At 35.0% G+C, this 18,208-nt stretch overlaps 1 long non-coding RNA gene across 8 annotated transcripts; it reads right to left on the reverse strand.

The window, feature by feature from the left end:
* Positions 1–310: 310 nt before the first annotated feature.
* Positions 311–3,461, reverse strand: LOC141668377 (uncharacterized). Of its 8 annotated transcripts, none has more exons than XR_012553032.1 (4): positions 3,161–3,461; positions 2,726–2,840; positions 2,467–2,603; positions 311–2,373 (listed from the first exon to the last, which is right to left on the reverse strand). It is a non-coding gene; the product is annotated as an uncharacterized LOC141668377 (long non-coding RNA). The 8 variants fall into 8 exon arrangements; XR_012553029.1 differs by having other exon boundaries at positions 311–1,339; positions 1,522–2,373; positions 2,726–3,460; XR_012553027.1 differs by having other exon boundaries at positions 311–1,634; positions 1,739–2,373; positions 2,726–3,459.
* Between the last annotated feature and the right edge of the window lie 14,747 nt (positions 3,462–18,208).

An 18,208-nucleotide genomic window follows, 5' to 3' on the forward strand; every position in this document is an offset into this window, starting at 1 on the left:
AAATACAACACAACAATACGAAGTTTAAAGTCAACTAAGTAAACAAAGTTTGCAAATTCATCCAAAAGCCACAACCTTTGACCATATTTTTAATTAAACAAAAATAATCTCAAGTTCTAACAATATCAAATTTATCTTCAAATAAGTTTCTGGCTTGCCACAAACAATTCATGTGCTTCCGCTTGTGCTTTGTGCAGCTCCACACTGCGGGCTCAACTGATTTGAGGCCAACTTCCATTCTTGCGATTCTGTCCTTAAGACTATATGGTTGATGTTAAATTTTATAGCTCATATATGAGAACGCAACATCTACAGCTCAAATGTACATGTTATTTCCTTTTGTTCACATATAAATTTCTGATTCAGAATTTAGAACAAAGAAAAATCACAATTCCGGAGAAAAGAAGGTGAATGAACAGACATCAAGTATACTGCTCAATTATGTACTCTTGTTCTTGCAGTTAGAGCAATAGGTTTTGTCTAACATTACATGCTCTATGTGTATGTGTTATGCACAGTGACTAGAAAATATATGCTCTGGAAAGAATGTGTTTGTATTTTTCTGGACAACTCTACAAGAAAGATAACGTAAGATATCACCCACCATTGGGTTTTACCCCCAAATGCTTTAGTAATGCTGATTCAATATCTCGCGAGCCACGTATCATACAAGGTGTTGTGCCACAAACTAAAAGATGGTACTTTCCCACCTGCAATCAGAGTGGCTATTTTAGTTGTCTTTTGCATAATTTATCAATTGAATATATAATACATCAACTATTACTCTTCTGACAAGTGTACGGAATAATATTGTAGGTGTACAAAACTATAAAAGCTAAGAAACACTGCCACCTTTGCTCTGTTAAACATCGAATAGAATGTCATAACTTTATATACATGAATGGGAGCAATTTCGATGACCTTCAACACCTTTAACAATTAAAGAGTTTACGTTGTGAGAACACACAAATGAAAAGATTTATATAAAAAATCATTGTGTTTTATCAACATGGTGACCATATTTAGCAAAGTGAAAGATGGGGTATATTAACAAAACATATCAGAACCTTGCTGGGAAAATTAGTTCAGAATATAACTACTTACAAAGTGATAGACATTAAGTTAAGTATTTAATGTAATACCATACCAGAGGATGATTGAAAGTACAGATTTCACTTAATGTTGTCAACAAAACTGGACATACTTAAAAAGTATATCAGTAAATGCAGTACTTTCTACCAGACTCGTCATTTAATTTGATTGCTTGCATATAACTAAAAGAGATACACAATGGCAGGAAGATCCAAGAGTGACGCAAATGTGCCACTCCTCCCATCATCTGAAATAGAAATAGTTGCAAATACTATTGTCAATAAAGGACGACCAAAACCAGAATAAAGACTCATTATGAGAGTTAAGTCCGCCTAGAAGGGCATTATAGTCTATTTTTTGAACACATCATTTCTAGCAATTCTATTTATATGAAAAACCTTATATATGTTTAAAAGAGAAGCATAATACTTATTGACCAAACATATGAAAGTTCCTGAGGCTTGGATAGACGGTAAAGCATATGAATATTCCTGAGAGAGGAGCCATGGAGGATATGATTCAAGCTCAGGGCCATAACCAACCTAATATGTCATATATATATATAAATGTTTAATGGCACCAGTCACAACTGAATAGTAGAAAGAACAAAAAGAAAAATTAAATGAAAGATATATTGAACTACTACCTTCAAAGCATTATTGTAATCTGAAACTCCAAGCTTGCCATGAATCAACTCTTAATCTGAATATTTCACTAAATATATTGCCCGGGAATTCCCTCATTACCTTCACAATGACCCTTGCTACACTAATATACTACTATTATTACTTTTGATCACCATAAGAGAACAAATCATACTACTAATATATACAATCTTCTATAATGTATGAAATAAGCAGTATATTCAGTGGAAAAAAACAGAATTGATGCATCATAATCCATAGTCTCACAAATCTGTCCTTCCTTGACACAGAAATTAATATCATTAGATCAATATGTGATGCTTGATTTTTGTCAGTGATCACTTCTTCAACTTAAATCTCCATCTTAAATATTCTTCAAAATTTATCTTACAAGTCAAAGCTATTAAATAAACGAGGGTTTTACCTCAAAATATTCCATTATAGAGCATAAATATATTTCCAGTGCCATAGAAACATGACAAGTACACATGTGTATTACATACCTCATTATGCCATCATCATCTATCCCATTTGATGAAGGTTTGAATAAAGACTCTATCATCTTAGCTTTAGATGATTACGTTCTGACATCTGCTCTATATCTTGAAATCAAAGGCCAGGTATGCGATCCAACAACCTAAAAGTAACATCAGAGAACAAATATAAAAAATCTCATGCATCATTTGAGTGTATAAACTAAAGATTAACAAATACAGTGACAGCACAATACCGCTGCAATTGATGGGGCATCTAATCGGCCAACAGAGCCATGAATGATATCAATGCCCAATATCATTGTTGGGGTGTTCTTTATCACGGGTATACAAGCAGCAGCCTCAACGCTAGCAAAGAATTACTACCCCCGAGCTAAAAAGGAATTGGGGGAGGTATAAAAAACTCTTAGGTGTTAATTTGAGCTATGATACGAGGTAATAAAGACTCCTTTTACTTGACAAGACTACTGCCTGACATTGGAAAAATAAAATTACCTTGGAATTAATTTTCAGAAGAACATTTGTGAGGTACTGGTTATTAAAATTGATTGGTGGAGAAACACATTGTGTGGCAATTCCAGAATCAAACAAACATTTCCTCTTTCATGTCCTTGAGCACATAAAATCATATTAAAAATCAAATACCAACAAGTAGATAATATTGACCAGAAAAATGAAAGTTTAGAACATACCATATATAGCAGAATTCTTTTTCTCTGGTAAGACGCACAAGATTAACTGAAGACGTACATAATTCTTTTTCTATGTACAAACTAATAATCCGAATCATAAAATACATACAAACATACAAACCCGACCAGGAAAAATCACAAGGAAACAAAGATGCATGCTTACAGTGATGATAAAAAGATATAACACAAACATACAAACCCTAGTTATTAGCAAATAAGAGAAGAAAATAAAGCACACCTAACTAAATGTTGACCGAGAAAAGTTCGGCTGAAAATAAAGCCCCAATTCCTCAAACCCTAAACCCGGCTGAAAAAAGCCCCAATTTAAGAACCCTAATTCACTTCAAGCTAACTGAGAAGCTCAGATCAAACATAACAACGATAACCCAACTGAGAAGCTCAGCTCTGAACCCTAATTCATCTTGCAATTGTGCATTTTAATATGTGAGAGAGTGAGATATGTTTGTGTGTGTTTTTGAGATGTGTTTTATGATAAATAACTGAACAAACAGCGTGTTTTGGACAAAATAAATGAGCGGGGGTTTTTAGTTACTTTTGGGCCGCCCAGAATTTTGGTCCAAAAAAGAAGCGCCTAAATGATGTTCAAGGTAGAAAAAGAACCACCTAAAATTTTAGTTCTATGATAACACATTTTTTAAAATCAATGCTAATATTTTTTATATGTTACAATAGTATTTTATTCCTGTCTATGATAATATTTTCTAATCTCTACTGCAACGCTAAAAAAATATGTTAGCTTAGATCAATTTTGGGGATGTAAGATAACATTTTTGCTTGTAACACCAAAAAAAGTGTTGGGAGAGGCCATATATGTTGTAGTGTTGATATGTAAAGTTGGATATATTTCATAATTCTGAACTTAGAATAGGGGAAAAACTTGCCTGGTGTGCACTTCACCTCGTATGATTCACTGCTTTCTGTCTCTTTCTTGATTCGCCTTGTCGGTACTGAATCTATCATGGAAAGAAATTCGTTTAGATAACTTATCTCATATGCGTATCTCGAATTGATACCACGTAACCCTAATAGTCTACCCATTCGATTCTATCTAACTCGCATATAATTATATAACACATAAAGTTCACATAATCACGTAAAGCACATAGCACATAAGGCACATAATTGATTTTAGACTCATAATTATTTTTAGAATCGATACTAGGCTTATACTCGCATTAACTAATACTATCTAGTTCGATTCCTAATTTTTCAGGATTTATTTGACTCGATTCCACCCCTAATAGGGCCTATAATAATTAATCACCACAAGCCGACTCACTTCCAAAAGAAATTATAATTTATAATTATTTTAAATGGAATTGGGTCATTTTTCTAAGTCTAAGGGTCTTCGTTTCACTTAAATCGGACTAACGGTTTAATTACTATGCAATAAACAAGATTTAATTAATTATAAATCAATTATAATTAAATAATCACAATTAACTAAACCTTAATTATATATTTAAATAATTATTTAAGAATTATTGAATTTTAAAATAATTAATCCCTAATGTTATGGATAAAAAACTAAGGTTATTATTTGCTGTATTTATTGCTAAGGTTCGGGAGCTCAAGGCCTTTAATGACTGCTCTCGTGTTTCGTAGCTTAACTCTGCCTTTACGAGATGCCTACGTATCTCTGTGAATTAGAGAATCAAGCCAAAAAACGTAGTTCTGATTTGTGGGGTGAGGCCCCTTATATAGATGCTGGTGGTCCTTGAATTGGACTTGATATAGGAGACCTGGTGGGCAAGTCTCATAATTAGAATGGCTTTGGAGTCCTAAATAGTAGGAAATTGATTCCTTATCCTTTTAGGTCCCTTTGAGGCTAATCTGCAAGGATTTATATCCTTATCGGGACTCTTCTCAATAGCTAATTTTTCCCTTATTAATTAATTACGAAATTAATTAATATTCAGGGGTTTTGGGCCTTCTTTGTTCCATCAGGCCTGATCTGGTCCATCAGGCCTGATCAATGTTTTGACCTTTTTGGTCTGAATGTCATACATCTTCTTATTGGGCCTTGCAGCCCAAACCATTTATAATTACTGTATATTTAATTATGTAATCAGGATTTATTTATCCCTATCACACTACAAGAATAATATCAATAGACATCACACATTAGACATCAGTTAACTTTGCCACTGATGTTAAAAAAAGTATTGACATCACCCCGTGTTTTTGTGATGTCTTTGTTATTTGTAGACATCGGTTATAATTAAACCAATGTCTAAAATTCACCAAAAAAAAATAATTTCGCGCCCCCCCTTTTCTTTCCCCCTTAGTCAAATTTTCATTCAGTTTTAGTTCTACATTCCCCCCAATCCCAAAATTCTCCCCCCGAACCAAATTTTGGTTCCACCCAAATCAATCTTCAGATAGACTATATTCTCACAACTCTCTTCTTGACAACTATATTCTCTCTCTCGACTCTCTTCAAGAACCCTAATTTCTCCCCTCTCACCTCCGCTATGCACACAACTAAAATAAAACACACACATGACTCAGTCCTCTCTCAATACTTTCTCACCCTCGCTCACTCAGTCTTACACCCGATTTGTTCGACTTGAAGCTTAATTCGAGGCTCAACTCTATCCAATTTATACGGAGCTGGGATCTCATTCACCTGATTTGAAACTACAAAACTTGAATTTGTAAGTGAGTAAGGTAGAAAACTTCATATGTAAACTCGATTAATTAGTTAGATTAAGTTGTAAATTAGGGATTTTTAAACTCAAAACCCTAATTTTTTTTAAATTTGGTTTTTCTTACTTTTAGTTGGGGATTTGTTTGACTTGAAGGAGGATTTGTTCGACCGAGAATCAGTCTTTTGATGTTCGTCATTTATGTAGGTAATTTTTAAATATATACGTACTTATATTTCATTTCATTGAAGACATTTTTGTTTAATTTTTCTTAGTATAGATACTTCATGTGTATAGAATTACCTATATAGAATCTTAGTTACGTTTATAGTTTAAAATGGTCAGAAGGGTAGCGAATTTAATCTTAGTATCGTGAAAGAAGTTGAAAGTAGTACTAAGAATAATAAACTTTAAAGTTTAAACTTACCGGATCATAATTTTATGATTTCTTATATGATCTCATTTGCGTCTATATTAGGTGATAGCTACTATGCAGTGTTCATGTTAAGGGTGTAGATCAGTGGAAAGCTGTTAAGTCGAATAATTTTGTCAAGGTACTTGAGTTACTTTCGAGATTAATAAATTTTGTTAGTGTTTGGTTAATGTTGTGTTTCAGCTTCTTAGTCTGTAGTTGAAGTTGTTTTTAGTTATGGTCTGGAGTTTATGTAACTTACCACTTAGGTTGTGTGACTTGTGTGGATGTTGCTGATTAGTTCAACCACTGCATTTCTAGTTCGTCTCCCTACTCAGTAGATAAATTGAAGACTACAAAAAAAGGAATTAATTTTAATGTTGTGCAGCCGGTGGTTGAATCAGCTGTACACTTTGCACAGAATGTATTATACATATTGTAAGATGCAGAACATTGCTCCTAAGACATATATGCATTTGTGTATGGTGATAGGCTTGTCACGTTTAGCTCCTGTGGTTGCATCATTTATGGGAAAGTCAAAGTATTAGTAACCTCGTTTATATGTGAAGACTCCTGCTTATCGGTTTGACATTTGTTCATATACTTTTAACTTTAATTTGACAAATTTTAATTATGGCTGAAAATTATTAGTGCTATTTATTACAGGCTGGTTGAAAAATAGCAGAGAGCACAATCCGGATTAATGTATTTTTGGATGTGCTTATGGATAGAGTAATCGGGATTGTATGTTGTTCAACTGTTTTGTTATGTTAATATGTTAGTAATGGCGTAGACAAGTTTTAGGATCAGTTACTTAATGCTCCAATGATTACTGAACTGATCATTAAAACTTTGGTTTTCTTTGCTATATTTCGTATGCGATTTAAGTCTGATTCGCAAATAGATATATGGAGCTGTCCTATCGCGTTCATTTTTACAAGTTTGAGATTATTGTGCAAAATTATAGATGCGTTTTTCTTACGAATATGTCTATTTTATCTATGTACTTAATGGCTTTGATAAGTCTTACATATAATTAACTGCATTGTAGCCTCAGTTATCCCCACAAATTGGAGACATTCCTTGAAGCAATTTTCAGTTTGACTTTGATTTTGAGAGGAAGCAATCGCATACCCTGTCTCGATACATAGTAGCTGGTTATACTCCATTAATCTACTGAATGAGCACAATGTTGATGGCATAATCTGATACATCATGTTGAGTTCAGACACCAGCAATCTTAGACATTGTCTTGGTCATTGTCTTGATAGCATCCCTGCTCAACATTTGGAACATATTTTACTCTTTAATTTCCATAATTCTTTTTTAACATTTCAAAAATACTTCAATGCTGATATTCACCTCCTTTGCAGCAGTCCTGTGTTACATACCAGAATAACAATAAGAGAGCACTTAGATCTGAAACACCTGGTTGTATGGTTAGGCCTGTTGTTGCTTCAGGAGGGGTTGGAAAAATGCCTGGTGGATACCAACCACGAGAAGTTAGGTACGGTGAGACAATGCTGAACAATACTGGTGAAGGTAGATTTAGGCAAGGGTCACCTGCAACTCCAGTTTCCTTCGACAGTGTTGGGGCAAACCAATCTGACAGTGTGAATAATCTTATGTATGTTAATGCAGCGGACAGATCCAGTGGTCCAACAAAGAAGGTGATATACAGAAAGCAGTGTCGTATGATCAAAAACAGAGAATCTGCCGCCAGGACAAGGGCTAGGAGATAGGTACGATCTGTTTTCAGTGAGATAAATTTATTGTAGGGAATAATATCGAAGATGTCAAATGATGCTTAATGCTTTGTGAAGTGGTTGTAAAAAATAATAATTTAGTTTTAGTTCTATATAAGAAGAAATATCCACAAAAATGATGTATGCCTATTTAAATATTTTAGACTTATACATGGGCTAAAAAAGGTCTAGACCAAGTCTGTTTCTAAAGTTTGTTTAAATAACTTCTGGTTGGCTAGGCGTATGTTCATGATCTTGAAGCCTGAGTGCACGTGTTAATAGAAGAGAACATACGTCTGCAACAGGATATCGTATGCAAGAAACAGGCTACAACTTTGTTTCTCTAAATCTAATCTATATATATTTTTTTATTTTTAGCTCTCTTTTCATTAATTCATATCATGTTTCTTGAATTTGTAAACAGGAAGAGATAAAGAGGAGAAAGCAGCAGGTATGTTATAACAGACCTTTTTAACCTAATCTTTTTAACCTAATCTTCACATGATATTGCAACAGATTGGGGCAGCTTTTCTTTTGGTTCTTCTTCTTATTGTTCTGGCTATTGGTGTTATTCACTACTAGGCTTCAAATAACTTCTACATGACCAGCTTCAAAGAGTGATGGCTTCAAGTTTCAAATCCAGTCTACTTTGATTGATCTTGAAGATACAAAAGAGCTTTATGAATACATTGCCGCAGAGAAGTAATTTTCCATGCATGCTTTTCTCTTCATGAGATATATATGATAGATACATAAGTGTAAAAACCCAATTTAGTGTTACTAGTACCTGATTTATATCTATACATGTAGTTAGTCTTTCATTTTGGTTTGTAACAATCTTTTATTTATAACAAATGTCAAAAATTTACACACTTTGTCTATAAACTTGTTAATACATCACTTCTAATGAATAAATACTGATATCAAAAAAAAAATTGTACATCACTTTTAAAGAATTAATACTGACGTCTCAAAAGCAATTGTACATCAATTTTAATAAAGAAAAACTGATGTAAAAAAGTTAATGTACGTCGCTTTTTGCTAAAAAACTGATGTCAAAGACTGACATGTTCAAGTCTAAATTGAACATAGACATCACTTTGTTTGGGATAAAACTGATGTATATGAGCCAGTATAGACATCACTCTTTACGTAAAAAATCGATATTTAATATCTGATTTTACATCAGCTAAATGAAAAAATTCGATGTCTATGTGGCAAAAAACATAGCTCATTATATGTTTAATATGTTGTAATTGTTGTAATTTATTTATTAAATTACTTATTTTTAACATTTTTTGTAAAAAACAATGCACGGACATCAGCTAGTTTGCCAGAAACGATGTCTAAGCAAGTAAAGACATCGGGTTTTGGCCGATGTTTAGAATAGACATCACCGACATCAACATCGGTTGTCAAACAGCATAGACATCGGCCAAAAACCGATGTCTATGGACATTTTTCTTGTAGTGTCATTTGCCCCCCAACTTTTGGGAAACCGTATAAGATTTCGCTAAGTTCATTTTTTCCCTTACAGGGTATCGTTTTGGGTAAAGTGTGGAGCGACCTACACGTTTACAACGATTTGCCTTGTGCGCGGCTCCAGGGCTTGTTAAAAAATTTCCCTCCCTATTTTCTTCCCTTCTCCCTATTTTTAGGAATTTTCTGGTATTTTTTCAGGAATTTTTCCTTTTTCCCGGGATTTTTCCAAAATTTCTGCAATTTTCCACAAATGTTTTCAAATTTCCAGCCCTTTTTCGACCAGGATCATAGTCGAAATTTCGACCTGGATCCTAGTCAAATTTTGGGCCACCTTTGCAATCCTGGTCGAAAGACTTCGACTAGGATCCACGACCTGGATTTCGACCAGGATCCTAGTCGAGCCTTCGACCTGGATCTAGGTCGAAAATTTGTCCTTGTTTTGATTCCTGGTCGTAAGGTTTCGACTAGGATTCACGACCTGGATTTCGACCAGGATCCTAGTCGAACCTTTGACCTGGATCTAGTTCGAAAATTCTATGCTCATTTGCTTCCTGGTCGATAGATTTCGACTAGGATTTATGACCTGGACTTCAACCAGGATTCTAGTCGATTCTTCGACCTAGATTTAAGTCTAGGTTCCTGTACCCCATACTAGAAAAATGTTGTGCTTGATTCTGTTAGTGTATACTGAAAATATTTATTTGAAGTATGTACATTTATTTCTGGCCAATTTATTTGAGAATCATTTGAATGTTTACATGTTGTCTAATATTATATATTGTGAACAATCTAGTATCAAATGGGATACAGAATATTAGATTGTTAAATACGGTTATATAATATAATAAGGTTCACAGCACAGGTGGTGTTGGACAATCCACTGGTATGGCTGTAGTATTATTTAGATTAGTTTATATTGACTAATAAATAATGCTAGTATACTTTGTGTATATTGAACAGGATCAAATTTAGAATTGTTCCCTTAATACTGATTAAGAAGGAGAACTAAGATTCTATGTTATTATTAATGCTTAGGTTCTTAATCCGGAAATAGTAATTGACACGTGTATATTATTTACATGCTTTGATTTATATATGAAATAATTCTTTTGAATTATATCATTATATTTTGGGTGATGGAATTATATACATGGTGGATATTATTTATTGAAGGAATCCATGTCCTGATAATATTCGGGTTAATGATGTCCCCTTGAAAGCTCAAAAAGATTTAATTATGTGAAACCCTGCAGGTGGAATTTATTCTGGAATAATTAAATAAATGTTGAGTGGATGATCAAGGAAAAAAGATATTAATTAAATAAATTATCAGTAATTTATTTAATTAATGGACATATGATATTTTAAACATGGGGAATTTAATAAGCAAATAATATTGGAACCGAATTAATTAAATTACGGTATTAGGAAAGATAGTGCAAATATTAATTCTTTAGTGGATTGAATTAATATTTAATTATATTGGGCTAGGCTCAAGATGTAATTAGAACGCCCAACCTAATTATCCATGGTCCCTATTGTAGCCTATATATATTCTTATTCTCTTCTTGCTTGGCAATTGTGTCAAAATATATTGTAGCCACCAAGGAGCAAGAAGAGAGGATAACTTGAGAAGACGGAGGCCACACTTCGCTCAAGGGAATTTGAGAATACAATAGAAGAGCGTGGAATCAACCATTAACAAGGTAATCCTCTTTTCGTAATCTTTATCGTAAAACGTAGTAACACCCTAAGTCCGTGGTTCCCAACAATTGGTATCAAGAGTCTGGTAATGGGTTCTACGTTTTATGATATAATGTCCATGTCGTAATTATATATGCGTGTATATAGTGTTTTGCTTGTATTGGTTTTGATGCAGGTTGTTAATCCACTATTATGGCCATGTATATTTTAATTATGTGTTTGGATCCCACGTGATTTAATCGTGGTTAATTTTTGTTTTGGTTTCCACGTGGTGTAATCGTGCTTGTAATTTACACGAGGGTTGATCGTGTTAGAATAGATTTTACAAAATTAGTTTTGTATTAGATCTATTTTTTTTATAATTGTTCCGGGTATTTTGTAATAGTTATGTGCGATCGGAAATCAATTCCGGTAGTTTTTTGTTCCGCTGTGCGATTACAAGGGGCTGCTGTTGATGTTTGGATCGAACAAAATCAAAACAAAACTCACAGAAAAGCAACAGGCGCGCGTGCGCTGCGGCCGCTGCGGCAGCTGGGGTTGCTGGGGCCGCTGCGGCAGCTTGGACTGCTGGGGGCATCGGGGCGCGCTTGGGGCAGATTTTTTTTTTGAGAGCTGGATTGTTTTTTCAAGGGCCATAATAGTGGAAAATTTATTATAATTTTTTCCATTAAATTTTAATTATTGCTTTAATTTATTGATTATGTGTGTCGTTAATTATGTGTGTAATTCTTTTAAAATTGCATGTTTAACTTAATTAGGACGACATGGACATAAATTTTATTTATTGCTTTAATTAAATGTTATATGTTGCTAAAATTATGTGTGTATTTTGAATGCATGATTAGACATAATTATAACAACATAGGGCCCCATTTAATTTTAAAATTCCTCAATTTTAATAGAAAAAATTCTAAGTGGGAGAGGGAATTAATATGAAATTAAATCTCATGGTCTCCATTATTGGTTGTAGCTAATTTAACATAAAGACGAATATAAATTATATATACGTCACCCATCGTGGCATATAATTTATGGTGTCTAGAATGTTATAGAAATTACTAGAACAAACTTCTTAAATTAATAAATTTTGAAAGGAATAAATACGGATTTTCTTTATTTCTGATTTGGGGCAATTTTGTCAAAAATGGGTTCATCGAACTTGTAAGGATGTGGGTTTTAAGCGAGACCGATGTGACTCCTCCACTACCTGGAAATCAAACCATTGATGAATATTGAATTGAAGTATTCTATTCAAGGTAAAATTACGAATATTGGAAGGTATACACGCCACCCATCGTGGCGTACCAAGTTCCATAGATTTCGAATAATTTAAGATTTGATGATGGTATACACTTAGCTATGAAAAATAATATAGTCCACCCCAACGTGGCATATTGTTTAGTAATAGGACCGAAGTAACATTTAAACAAAATTAGGTGGTATACATGTCACACATCATGGCGTACCAGAAGCTTATGGTGTTTAGATGTTAGTGCATTAAATTTTAATAATTTAGATCTTAATAATTAATGCACCCTTATTTATGTGATGTTTTTATGCATGATTCTCAGGATAAAATGGGCTTTAATCCACTATTCACCATACTTAAGGATAACAAACTTACCGGACCTAACTATATTGAATGGAAACGAAATTTGGACATTGTGTTGACTGCTGAGGAGTACAAGTTTTGCACTTATGAACCCAAGCCTGAACAGCCTGCTGCTGATGCTCCTGAAGATGAGAAAGAGTATTATAAACGGTGGATTAAGGCTGATTAGATATCGCGATGTTACATTCTGGCAGCAATGTCGGGTGTTTTGCAACATCAGCATCAGTCTATGACCACTGCTTCGGATATGCTCTTTAATCTCAAAGAACTTTTTGGAGATCAGAATAGGGCTGCTAGGCAAGTAGCCATGAAGGCTTTAATGAACACTCGGATGGCTGAAGGCACACCTGTAAGGGATTATGTTCTCAAGATGATGTCGTATCTGAATGAGATAGAGATCCTTGGTGCTGAACTTGACGGAGAAACCCAGATTGACATTATCCTTATGAGCTTGTCCAAGAGTTTTGAGCAGTTCCGCTTGAATTACAACATGAACAAGAGGCAGTATAGTCTCGCGGAACTGTTGACAGAACTTCAGGAAGCTGAAGGATTATTTCGGCAGAGTGTTCAAGTGAATGTGGCTGAGAAAGGTTCTTCCTCTAAGCCGAAAGGTATTAAGAAGAAGAAAAAGGCTCAGACACAGAAAGCTGTGAAGGCAGTGGGAGTTCAGAGTGGTGTGAAAAAGCCTAAGGGAAAGTGCTTCAGATGCAAACAGTCCGGTCACTGGAAACAGGATTGTCCTCTTCCTAAGAAGACAAACAATACTGGTATGTCTCTTTCTCTAGTTACAGAAACATTTATAGCGGCTATATCTACGAGCACTTGGTGTGTAGATACATGAGCCACTGATCATGTTTGTAATTCTATGCAGGGGTTCCAACTATCCAGAATGCTTAGAGAGGGTGAGATATACGTGTTCATGGGAGATGCTACGAAAGTAGCAGTAGTTGCAGTAGGAGTTATTCGTTTATCTTTTGGTTCTGATAGGATTTTGGTTTTGAACAATTGTCTTTATGTACCTTCTTTTAGAAGGAATTTAATTTCGGTTTCTAAACTTGCTTTGGATGGTTATAATGTTTGTTTGGATCATAATGTTTCTATTATGATGAATAAATGAATTATATGTTCTGGTACATTGCAAGACAATTTGTATATAATTAATCCTAGTCAACCTGCACTACAACTGTAATTTAGGGAATTGAACAACACATCTTCTAACTCTACTAAAAGAAAGGAACCTTCTAGTTTGAACCAGACATATCTTTGGCACTTGAGATTAGGTCATATTAACTTGAGGAGGATTCAAAGACTGGTAGTAGACGGGCCTTTAAGCTCATTGGAAGTGGAGCCATTTCCAGTTTGTGAATCCTGCTTGGAAGGTAAAATAACTAATAGGCCTTTCAAGGCAAAAGGGAATAGAGCCAAACAACTGTTAGAATTGGTTCACTCTGATTTATGTGGACCCATGAATATCCAAGCAAGAGGTGGTTATGAATATTTCGTCACTTTCATTGATGATTATTCTAGATATGGGTACGTTTATTTGTTGCACCGTAAGTCTGAGTGTTTTGATAAGTTCAAAGAGTACAAAGCTAAAACGGAGAAGTGACTTAATAAAAGTATCAAGTCACTACGATCAGATCGTGGTGGCGAATACTTGCTTGGAGAATTTAGGGAATATTTATCAGAAAATGGGATAGAATCCCAGTTAACTGCACAGGCACACCCCAGCAGAACGGCGTAGCAGAGAGAAGGAACCGGACTCTTTTAGAGAGTGTTAGATTGATGATGAGTTATTCGGATTTACCCAAGTCGTTTTGGGGACATGCCTTAGAGACAGCAGCTTATCTTCTGAACTTAGTACCTTCTAAGTCGGTTCCTAAAACCCCCTTAGAATTGTGGACCGGGGATAAACCAAGTCTAAGACATATGCGAATATGGGGTTGTCCAGCACATGTGCTGAACAAGAACGCGACTAAGTTAGAATCTCGTACAGAAGTAAGGTTGTTTGTAGGCTACCCCATGGGAACGAAAGGATATTTATTTTATAGTCCAAAGAATCGGGATGTCATTGTTAGCACCAATGCAAGATTCTTGGAGGAGGACTATATAATGAATCACAAACCCATGAGTAGTGTCGTTTTAGAGGAACTAGTGGGAGGGACAAATAATACCCATAAAGCTGTAGTACAAGTAGAACAACCATAACATAATGTACAACCTGTCACTAATACTGCACCAGTGCCTCGTCGTAGTGGGAGGGTTGTTCAACAGCCTGATAGATTCATGTTTTTGGGAGAGTCTTCAGACTTGGTCCCTGGTGAACATGATGATGATCCCCGTACATATGAAGAGGCAGTATAAGATAAAAATGCAGATCTTTGGCAAAAGGCGATGGAATCTGAGATAGAATCAATGTATTCTAATCAGGTCTGGGAGCTCGTGGAACCACCCAAAGGTATAAAACCTATTGGATGTAAGTGGATCTACAAGAAAAAGAGGGGATTAGATAAAAAGGTGAAAGCCTGGAAAGCAAGACTTGTTGCGAAAGGGTATACTCAGAAAGAAGGTATCGATTATGAGGAAACCTTTTCACCGGTAGTCATGCTTAAGTCAATCCGTATTCTTTTATCTATAGCAGCTCATCTCGATTATGAGATTTGGCAAATGGATGTCAAGACAGCTTTTCTTAATGGAAGTCTTGAAGAAACCATCTATATGCAGCAACCAAAAGGATTCATTAAGGAAGGCCAAGAGCATCTGGTATGTAAGCTTAAGAGGTCTATTTATGGACTTAAACAAGCTTCTAGAGACTGGAATATTCATTTTGATCAGGCAGTCCAGTCATATGGATTTGATCAAAGTCCAAGCGAATCGTGCGTGTATAAGAGAAGTGAAGGTAATGCAGTGGTTTTTCTAGTACTCTATGTAGATGATATTTTACTCATTGGAAACAATGTTGAGATGTTGTCATCAGTAAAGGCATGGTTGTTCAAATAATTTGACATGAAGGACTTAGGTGAAGCGGCATACATCCTTGGGATTAAAGTTATAAGGGATCACAAGAAAAGGATGTTGGCTTTATCTCAAGAGCCCTACATTGATGAAGTATTAGCTCGTTTTAACATGCAGAACTCCAAGAAAGGTTTTTTACCTTTTAAGCATGGAGTTGCTCTATCTAAGAAGCAGTGTCCTTCGACACCTAAGGATATAGAGAGCATGAAAGCAGTTCCTTATGCTTCAGCATGTGGAAGCTTAATGTATGCTATGTTATGTACGAGGCCTGACATCTGCTTTGCTGTAGGCATGGTTAGTAGATATCAGTCGAACCCAGGTCAGGAATATTGGAGTGCAGTAAAAACTATACTCAAGTACCTGAGAAGGACTAAGGAGTATATGTTAATTTACAAGGCCTCAGATCTATTTCCTTTGGGATATACTGATTCAGATTTCCAATCAGATAGGGATAAGAGGAAATCAACCTCGGGATATGTTTTTACTTTGGGAGGTGGAGCCGTTATATGGAGGAGTGTAAAGCAGAAATGCATTGCAGACTCCACCATGGAGGCCGAGTACGTGGCGGCCTCTGAGGCTGCCAAGGAGGCTGTATGGTTCAGGAACTTCCTTTTGGACTTAGATGTGGTACCTAATTTGCCTAGGAGCTTGACGGTGTATTGTGATAACACTGGTGCTGTGGCAAATTCAAAGGAACCGCGAGACCACAAAGCAGCTAAACATATTGAACGTAAGTATCATCTCATACGAGGAATCGTAAAGCGAGGGGATATAGTTGTGGCTCACATATCATCAGAAGACAACCGAGCAGATCCTTTCACAAAGAGCTTGCCAACCAAGGTTTTTGACAAGCATGTGGAAGCGATATGAGTCAGATGGATGGACACATAGATATTTATGTAATAGTGGATTAAATAAACACTGATGTACACATAGAATATTTTGAGTATAAGTGGGAGATTGTTAGTGTACACTGAAAATATTTATTTGAAGTATGTACATTTATTTCTGGCCAGTTTATTTGAGAATCATTTGAATGTTTATATGTTGTCTAATATTATATATTGTGAACAATCTAGTATCAAATGGGATACAGAATATTAGATTGTTAAATACGGTTATATAATATAATAAGGTTCATAGCACAGGTGGTGTTGGACAATCCACTGGTATGGCTGTAGTATTATTTAGATTAGTTTATATTGACTAATAAATAATGCTAGTTTACTTTGTGTATATTGAACAGGATCAAATTTAGAATTGTTCCCTTAATACTGATTAAGAAGGAGAACTAAGATTCTATGTTATTATTAATGCTTAGGTTCTTAATCCGGAAATAGTAATTGACACGTGTATATTATTTACATGCTTTGATTTATATATGAAATAATTCTTTTGAATTATATCATTATATTTTGGGTGATGGAATTATATACATGGTGGAAATCATTTATTGAAGGAATCCATGTCCTGATAATATTCGGGTTAATGATGTCCCCTTGAAAGCTCAAAAAGATTTAATTATGTGAAACCCTACATGTGGAATTTATTCTGGCATAATTAAATAAAGGTTGAGTGGATGATCAAGGATAAAAGATATTAATTAAATAAATTATCAGTAATTTATTTAATTAATGGACATATGATATTTTAAACATGGGGAATTTAATAAGCAAATAATATTGGAACCGAATTAATTAAATTACGGTATTAGGAAAGGTAGTGCAAATATTAATTCTTTAGTGGATTGAATTAATATTTAATTATATTGGGATAGGCTCAAGATGTAATTAGAAGGCCCAACCTAATTATCCATAGTCCCTATTGTAGCCTATATATATTCTTATTCTCTTCTTACTTGGCAATTGTGCGAAAACATATTGTAGCCACCAAGGAGCAAGAAAAAAGGATAACTTGAGAAGACGGAGGCCACACTTCGCTCAAGGGAATTTGGGAATACAATAGAAGAGCGTGGAATCAACCATTAACAAGGTAATCCTCTTTTCGTAATCTTTATCGTAAAACGTAGTAACACCCTAAGTCCGTGGTTCCCAACAGATTCGACCTCAATCCTGATCTTGGTTTCGACCTCAATCCAGTTCAATTATATCCGTAATTTTCAGGTATCTGATCGAAAGATTTCGAGCAGGATTCACGATTTGAAATTCGACCTGAATCCTGGTCTTTTTGGGCTTCCTTCTTATCCAATTTGGATTGGGCTTCTGTTTGGGCCTAATCTTCTTTTTGGGCCTTATATCTTTTAGGGCTTCGATTTGGGCCTTGCATTTTTCCAAATCCTAATTGGATTTGGGCCTTCTGTCTTCCAAATCTTAATATGGGCTTTTTAACTTCTATTGGGCCTCTTATTAATCTGGGCCTTAATATATCAAAAACTCTGAGTGGGCCTCTTATTAATCTGGGCTTAACATATCTAAAATATTCAGAATTCTCTGGAATTTTATTTAATTTCTTCCGAATTCCCTTGGAATATTCTGGAATGTTCCATTTTCTGGGCTTTTTTCTTTGGGCCTATATCCTTACTGGGCTTTTTGTCCCTTCAACTTCACTTTTCCTCCTATATAAAGGAGTGAGTAGAGTCTACTGCTCCTCACTTTCTCATTTCTAAATTCTTCTACTTTCTTCTTCT

Source organism: Apium graveolens, chromosome 6, assembly GCF_009905375.1.
Source record: "Apium graveolens cultivar Ventura chromosome 6, ASM990537v1, whole genome shotgun sequence".
In the NCBI taxonomy this organism is placed as follows: domain Eukaryota; kingdom Viridiplantae; phylum Streptophyta; class Magnoliopsida; order Apiales; family Apiaceae; genus Apium; species Apium graveolens.